Consider the following 9462-nt stretch of genomic DNA (forward strand, 5'->3'; position numbering starts at 1 on the left):
CCCTCAAACAGCAGCTTGTCCTTGAGAGCTGAAAACTCAGAAATAGTGCACTATCATCTGCTGGTAGTAAAGCCAGTTAAAAACAAGGAATGCATTGTGTGGGCAAGTACCTAAGCCAGTGAAAACTAGAATGGGTAGCTTCAAGAGATAAGTATATCTTTTAATTTTGATAACTGCCATACCAGAAACTTTGAAAAAGAAAAAATATCCAACTGCAAACAAATATTACCTCTGTAAGGAAAATTCAATGTTAATAAGTGCATTAGTTCATCTTCATGAATAAGCTTAGCAACATTTGTTACAACTTTTATTCTTTGGGAAGCCCAAACATAAAATTTGATCATTTGGGGATTTTTGTTTCTTTGTTTTTTCCAGTGTAACTATTGCTTTTATATTGAAAAAATAGATCATTATATGGTCTTCCTTTTGAGGATATTTTGCCCTCCAATATGTGTCAAAACCTAGTTTGCACACTAAGACTATTAGGATAGTTATTTAAAACCAGCCTTTTATTGTGCTCTTCCCCTTGATGTTTTCTACTTGTCAGCATTGTGTGATGTATTCTTCTTTGGCTTTTAATCCCATATTTGGATGAGGTTGTCCCTGGTTTTGGGGCATGGCATCTATCTGGTGACTTTGTGAAGTCATTGCATTCACACAGTATGTGATGTGTTTCCTGTGAGGGTTTGTTTCCACCCTCAGAGCTGAGGAGGATGCCAAGATCTGCATTCACTTTGCACTGTAAGCCTGAAAAACATGCATTAGAAAAGTTTGGACCCAGCATCCAAGATGTCTAGGAAGCAACCTTGGGGCATGAGAAAAGAGCCAGAAATTAGTGGTCTGCATATACCTTCAAGTATTGTGTGACACTCAGTCTCTTTCGAGATGTGAAAAATCTCTACAGAGAAGCAAAGCAGCTTATGGGATGGAGATGGTGTCCTCGGGTGACTTTCTCCCAAATTTGCCCCAAACCAGAACAAATGGTGACAGGGCACAGAAGATAACTTCTGAATTCCCACCACAGCAGCAAAAAAAGGCAACAAAATGACTATGTCATTGCAGCCATCGAACCTGACTTGCCTCTAGCAAAGGTAAAATGTGGAAATACTCTTTGAGTTACTCTGACCTGAAATGTTGCAGAAAGGTCATGCAAGCATTCTAACTTATTGTGTAAACATGGCAAGTGGCAAGCCTGGAACTAAGAAAGCACTGGTGTGCCTGTGGTAGTGATTTAGATGGATCCTGGTAGAGCTATTACCTGAACTCCAGAAGGTTTCCAGAAGTCCTGAAGAACTGAAAGAATTTTGCTGGAAGAGGGAGGAAAATCTTGGGGAAAACTTGTGCAATAATGAGTTTAAACCTACAAACACTACAGCTAATTAGCTCTATTTCACATGCAAAAAGCAGATTTCTGAAATAAACACCCTGAGCTTGCATTGTTGTAGTGACAAATACAGTGTGAAATTATGTGGCTACCAAAGATGGAGCAATACTGATTGTCAAGATACTTAATGTATGGTTTGATGGTTTAGAGTGATTTTGATCTTTAAAGAAATGGAGAAAAAATGTTGGGGGGTGGAGGAGGTATTGATACTTTTGGCTATTAGACAAAGAGATATCATTATTGTAGGACTTAGAAATGGTGTGAAAGTATCAGGAGAATGGGCATGCACATGGCCAAAAAAAAATTATTTTCAGAGATAAAGCCTATGAAATGATCAAGACATGTTAGGCATATTGTGGTCTAGTTTGCACTGTATTAAAGATTAACTAAAAGTATCAGCAAATATTTAAATTTTGAAAAATCTGGGGCTGTGCTGAAATGAATAAGCAGTATTCAAATTCTGTTTTGGTTACACCTGAACTAATGGAAATTTGGATTTACCATGTTCATTATGAGGTTTTTTTTGACTGGAAGACTTTTGAAACTTATTATTTCCAATATGCTTTGAGAGAATATTCCAATATACCACAGTTTCACCACAAAAAAAAAAAAAAAAAAAAAAAAAAAAAAAAAAAAAAAAATCAGAAAAAATTAGTATTTCCGTTCCCCGAAGGGCATGAAAAACCAGATTCTTTTTCCTGTATTGTTGCATCTCTAGAAGCAATAGAAGAACCATATGGTTTGGCTTTTCTGTTACTTAATAACAGCTAAAAAATGACAGCTGCTGCTGCAGTGAGAGGAGAAAATTGTACACTTTAATGCCCAACAAAATGTCACAAAAAATATGACATAATGCTGTAAAAGAGGTTAAACTGGAAATTTAACATTCATTGCCCTCCCATACCATGGAGCTATGAAATTTAAATGTGATGGTTTGTGTAGGCAAATTCTGGGAAAGGTTAAGAATAGAGCTTTGTGCATGTAAGTAACATAAAAGTGAAACAAATTGACTAAAGAGCAGGATTGAGGAGAGGGCAAACACTTTAAACTTCAGGATACAAAAGAGGAATTTTTGTCAAAGTCAAATAGCCCAATTTTAACTCTTGAAAATGATATACCTGGAGCACTTGAAAGCTGCTAACAGCCCTAAAAGCTGTATAGGGGAAAAAAGTAATCCTGGATTTTAAGCCATTAGCAGAACTAAAACGAAATCCTTCAGTATAGACATTGTTGCATATGAATAACAACTTCTTTAACATGGCTCAGAGGGTGGTAAGAAATCTGTAAGGAAAATTAATGACTGCTAATGGGAGTAGGTAACTGATCATCTTTGGAAACATCAATATCTAGAAGCGCTGAAATGGAAGAAATGACGGTATTTAAATTGTGGATCCTCCCATGTAAGCACTAGGCTCCTGGGAAAACAGGACTGCCCGTATCCAGAGGCAAAGGAACTCAGAGAGCTCTCCACATTGCTTGTCTTCATGCTTTGAGCACAGTGGGAACACCTTTGTGCGGCTCCAGTACCCTAACTGTAGTTGCAGTCTTCCACGTCACTTGTTAGCTGTTAGGGCAGAATCCCTGTGCTGTGGCATGGATTCAAGTTCCTCCCAGCCTCTCCCCTCTGGCTTGGACAGCAGCACAGCCTGGCAAGAAACCTGTTTAGAAAAAAAACAAAAGATAAGGAGTCAGGATGCCTATGGAAGGATCTAGTATCATTCCGGTTTTCAGATTTTGCCAATTATTGTCATTCAATGCTCAGCATGAAAGCTGTGGGCTACAGCAAAAGAGAAAATTACACGCATTCAAAGGTGATATGTTAAGGTCGCCACTCAAAACTAAAGATCTATGCTCTGCAAAGAGATACAGCTATTTATTTCAAATTGAATACTAAATTCATTGTTCTAGGAAAACTTACATCATTCTAGGAAGCTTGATGTAAAAAAGCAGTAATGGTCAGGTGTCAGACCACCAAACAATTGCATATTCCACCATTGTTCTCTGGTTCATTCGAGTATGATTGATCCTATTGCAAAGTTTAGCACAAGAAGACAAAATAGTACTGCCAGAAAGCAGGCTTGATCCTGGCTTAGTAACAGAAAAGTTAATTAATCAAAGAAACTGAAAAACTAGCTGAACAGGTTTTCTAGGGCACATTGTAAACTGAGAAAAGCAACAATAAATAGTAGAGCTGTCCTGGGAGTGGGAAGGACAAAAGAACTGAAAATGAAAACCTCCAGTGTTTATCACACAGAGAGACTGCATGATTTGTAGTAAGATATTCCACCCAGAAACTATAATATTTGTGCATGAAGTGCATAGATGTACATGGCATGCCAGGAAGGGAGGAGGAACCTGGCAGAGAGCATCAGTAATGTTTCCTAGAATGGTGTACAGAGTTACTAGGGAGGAAGACAAGATGAGCCAGAGTTAGGGGGAAATTCCACCTGCAACCTGTGCCAGGAAGTGTGAGACAGGGTACACTTTGCTGCTGTGTGGTCATCCGTGGCACAGAGAGCAGGCATAGCAGTCTCAGTTCTGGTTGTGTGCAAGAGTGAACAAAAGTCTATATATCTTGCAGAGATGTCAGCCTGCTGTGACCCTCAGGTGAAGGAGTTACAGAACAGGTGGCAGCATGGCCAGATGAGGGTCACTTAGTCAGTTCCACCATACAGTGTTTGGAAATTCAGTAAAAATTGAACTGGGTCTACCAACAAGTGTCAGACTTCTCTTTTTGTTTCAGGCTTTTTGTTGGATGGACATGGCTTCATGTTCACCCTTCATATAAAATGCTGAATATATAACTATGATAGATTTATAGAAAACCCACTTCTGTTGAATAGTTCAAACACACACACAGTATGTTTCCTGTCAAGAACAAGGAACTTGTTGCGCAAAGCAGGCTATTTCCATGAATCAGAGACTGCAAACACACAGGTAGGGAAACTGAAAAGGAGGTTATGAATCCCAGCATGATGCTCTAAAGCATCTGCATTTGTGGTATCCTGATAAACTTGTTACAGATCTTCAGTGGGACTCACCCATTTGATTTGTGTGCCACACTTCAATAGATAACTTGTTCAGTTAACTGTTTTGCTTAACAAGTGTCTACATCATGTGGGTGAGATCTATTTGTCTGAGACATATCTAGAACTCATCTTCTGATGACAACCAGTTGTACATAAAACTTGACCACAGTTAGTGGAAATAGGCAAGGTAACTCATGATGCAGGTTGGGATTTAATGGAAAACTTAAAGGAAAAATGCTTGACAATAACCAAATATTTGATACCAGAAAAACAACTTGTATTAGACTTTTAATAAAATGGAGAATTCAAAACTGTGCACTAACATATGCACTTACATAATTTGATTGACTGAGCACCACTTGCTTTGACAAGGTGTGAAATTTAATGGATTGACAGCATAAATAGTTCTTTAAAAGCAGCTTCATGATTTATACTGGTTTGTAAGGTAGTGCCTAACTAAAGATGCAAAGAAGAAGGCAAACGGAAGGGTAGCCTGGCAGTTACCTTCATATATGCTTAGACTATGGAAAGCATTAATGTTTCAGGCAATAGGCCATGCAGTGACCCCAACAGGAATATAAACATGGATACTTTTCTTAAAAGACTAAACAATGATCCATATCAGAAGTTTTAAGTTGATTTATTGAGTTCCTATTAAGCCTCTAAGCAGGGCACAAAACAGTTTATTGGTCTGTTTGAAAATGAATTATTGGATGTTCTTTATTTCTCTTGGGAAACATGTAATCCTTACTTGGAAGATTATTTTTTTAATAGCATTTTGTTGTTGTTGAATTGCATGCAGGGTTTTCTTCACAGGCATCAAAGACCCTTTATGAAGAACTTATTTTGTGAAGTCTTGTATGAAAGGAATATAATACACAAATATTGTTTTAGAGAGAATTTCTACCATAAATTTGAGTGTTGTTATAAAAAGAAAAGTCTTAAATTCTTTCTAAAGAAACAGTAAAGATAGAAAACCCCCAAATCTTACCAACTAACCCAGTGTCTTTTCAAGCTGGGTTAGAAGTTAAGTGATGAAGCTGAATATTTGAAAGGAAGTTTTCCCAGGCCACTTCTCTGCTGCAGTAGCAAAGGAGGGAATAGGGGTTATTGCAAACACAGGGCAGTTGTTAGCATGCAGGAAGACAAATCAAAGAAATCAAAATGATGCAGAGCAGATGAAGTTGGAAATTGGTAGAGGTATTTAATAAGCAATCCTTATTAATGAGAAAAAATAAAGAATGTTAGAAATTTCAGAGGGAGCTAACTAATTGCATTTAGCAAAGATCTGTCATGGGATCTTTAGTAAATATATATATTGAATAAGATAGGCAAAAATACTAAGAGCACTAATAATAAAATGCACTGAGACAAAGCTTGGGGGCATCTTCAATAGAAACCAGAAGTGGAATAAATAAAAAAAAAAAAAAGATGTAGTAGAAATGGAAAAAAAAAAATCACATCACAAAAGGCAAGGTCTTGTACTTGTGTGATAGGGGATAATGTAAGCTGGCAGTATCAGTCTATTATGGCATGAAGAGAGAAAAGCTTGGCTCTAACAAAGGTTATTATAGATAATTCTAGAATTTGCCAAAGGTGTTCTTAGTAGAGAATGAAGCAATAATGATACTATATATTGCAGTCAGGAGACTTCTTCAATCTCATTTAGAGAAACTTATGCACTGTTGCTTCAAAGGGTTGTTCATTTACACAAGGATAGGGATGACCAGCATAATGACTGGGAATTTTATTTCATATACCGATGAAACCTTGCAGAAATAATAGGATTAGATGTCTCTTATGCACAGGTACATTTAAAAATATACCACAGGAGAGAATATAAATGAGAAGGCAGAATTGGATGTTTTCTGCACTGTGTCTATGATACCATATGCTGAATTTGATGCCTGGAGTTTTTTTTATATGATGAACATGGTGTAGAACATATTTTTTCCCATCATCTGCAGAAAGCATTTTGAAAATAATAGCAGCACAGAAGATGTGTCAGTAATGGTAGATTGTGTAATAACCTGGGTGTCACTCTGATCAGGAAAGGTGCACTGGTACTGCTTATTCCTTATTTAATTATAAAAGGAAGGGAAAAATACCGCCAAACATGGTTGGTATTAAAATATATTATTTGTAACAAGGGAAATTTGGAGGACCTTTGGCCTTTGGCAATGTCATGCTTGTGCTCTGTTTTGAGGGCAGGGGGACACTTCTAGCAAACTGAAACCTTCAGCCCCTTGCAGCAGTCAACTTTGGCTTGTTTAGTTACAAGTACTAGAGATGTACTCTAAAAACTGATGGGTGGGGACAGAGCAGTCAAACAGTAGTGAAACAAAATTCTGCTTAGATTTTATTTCAATTTGGTTTCAATTAGGTTGTGATCAGGGATGAACTCTACAGAATACATTGAAGCAGAGATACCTTTTTCAGTCAGCTGTTTGTTCTTTAGCATCTACACCACATGCTTCAGATAATAAGAGGCTCAAGTTTACTGACTGAAGTGTTCATTTGGTAAAGTAACATAGAAAATTAAATCACAGGCATCAGAAGGCATTTACCTTTACCCATTAAGTGAGAATTAACACAAGCCTGTGAGATAAAAATAGTAGAACCCTGAACAGGAGTGTTATTTATTGAGAGGAAATAATAACTAAAATCGAGTAGCCAGAGCAGATATGTGTTGAGGTGTGTCATAACAGCTAGGATGAAAGTATGAAATAACAAGCAAACAATTGCTTTTGAGGAGGATTGCTTTTTTGTAGATACTTGTAGCTGACTGTTGAAATGTTGAGTGTCATGCTGTATTGCCACCTCTCTGCTGAGCATTGCCAAACTGAAAATGAAGCAGGGCAAATTTAGGAAAAAGGAAGATAAGTTCCTGGATGGAAAATGATGATTAGAAATATTCCTCCAGCAAATCTGTTATACTGGTGTTGCTCTATGGTGTATGGTTCAATTGTTCTGATTTCCTTGTTCTTGCAGACCCCTGTGGTGGAAGGAGCTCTGGGAATGCAGCAGATTAATGAACAGAAAGATGAAGGAGATAAATATCACACACTGCTGGTGTGCTCAGAAACTAATTACATCTGGTGTCTATAACCCAGAATGGTAAAACTCTCAACTAGAGAATGTCAAATAGTCATAAAATGTGTTCTTGATACCAGATTATACAGGAGAGTAGCCCAAACCATCAAGGCAGTGAAAAAGGATATGGCTGTATCCACCTCTGACTGGAAACTGAGGAGCACCAATGCTAGAAATGCAAGTATGCAATGTTTGAGACAGTTGAAGAGACACATTTAACTATTTAACTATTAAAAAACCCACTATTTTAAAAAACGGCTACTTGAAATGGAATGTTAAGAAGATTCTGTAGGGATCTCCAAGGTTGCACCCATCTGACTCACTGGTGTATGTTGATGCTGCTGCCTAGCACTTGCTACAGAAAGAAAAAAATTTTGCTCTTGGAATTTTTTTCTGCTACTGAAATGCATTAGAAAAATAAAAGTGTTGAGTAATACACTACAACACTTCTGCTCATGTTCAGTTGACCAGGCCTCCAACTCCAGCCTTCTTAAGGCAGGTATTACCCAAGCCTCAGAACAAAACTCAGCTTGAAACATGAGGGCAGGACCAATACTGTGAAAATTAGTGGGAAATTCAGATAAAGACTAACCATACTTAGGATTTCTATGCTGAAATTATCATGACAATACAGATATTACAGTTCTTCTGAAAGGCATGAGGATTATTATGATCTTGATTTCACAGTTTGCTACTGCAAACACGGCTGTGGGATGCTTGCTACATGGCCTCAGGCATGGTTCGTCTCCTTATTGAGAAAATACAACTTGCCAGAAAGACAGGTAGCTTCTTAGGTATTCTTTAGCACTTTTACATAAATATATAACGCAAACTGGAGAAGTTGGCAAAAGTGGTGTTACTTACTGCCTGCATGTTAAGAATACATTTCTGTTTCTCCCATACCCTACTGTATGAAATCACTCTGAGGATCAACTTTGTAGTTCTGATGAAGCAGGCTGGTGAGGGGCAGGGACAGATCTGTTAGGAGCAGCCCACCACTCTTTATTTGTGTTCTGCCTATTCAGAGCAGGGAGGAGGAGGGATATCTTTGGATTTTGTCACAACAGAGGCTGCCTGAAGGTTTCCTGGCATAAGTGTTCAATTTCGTGACCAGATTTTTCAATTTGGTGATAAAAACAAGGATGTGTTTCAGAGATCTGGTGATCTGCTCTCCATGCCTTTCTAGGGATCCCTCTGTGCTGCAAAGTCACAGGGGATGATGGAAAGACAGACACAAGCTGAAGACCCAAAGGAGACTTTGCTGACAGGTATATGAGTAGCACCTACCTGGTGAAGTAAGGCTAATGAGGCAAACTGGATTTTAGGAAGAGGACAGCTGGTCTCATAATTTGATGTAAGAAGGATATGTATATGAATACAGGGTAAATTTATGGGTAGTGATAGTAACATAAATTAACTTTTTAACTCCCTAAAATGATAAAACTAGTAATTCCTGACTAGTGTTTTATTCTCCTTGAGCATCAGATATTTTTCAGTTAAAGAAAAACCAAAACAACAAAACCCTGGTTCTAAATGATGTCCTTCTTCATCTTCATTCACCCTAACACAGTGTAAGGTGATGAAGATATATTTTAGGTTGGACTCTGCAGAAGAAATAAATACGTGGCCCACAAGCTAATAGCTGGAAAACCCTTCCTCACTGTCTCACTAATTTCAAGCTTCTGTTGAGTTGGTGGAAGTTAATTAAGCTCATACACTAAGCTTAGCAAAACCATGCTTGAATTAGGGAGGTTTATTAGCACAGAGCTGAAGGGAGGTGTGCTGGCAGATATAGCTTCTGGCACTATGAGGTGGAGCCACTAAAGCCAGTCATCTGTGAGTACAGTGAAGTTCATAAAACACATTCCTCCTCAACAGATCTGCTCCTCTTCTCCCAGGTTTTGGAAGAAAATTCTGCCTGAAACTGTTCTAGCAGACACCAGTAACCCTTTCTGT

The sequence above is a fragment of the Passer domesticus genome, chromosome 2 (genome assembly GCF_036417665.1).
Source record: "Passer domesticus isolate bPasDom1 chromosome 2, bPasDom1.hap1, whole genome shotgun sequence".
Classification (NCBI taxonomy): Eukaryota; Metazoa; Chordata; class Aves; order Passeriformes; family Passeridae; genus Passer; species Passer domesticus.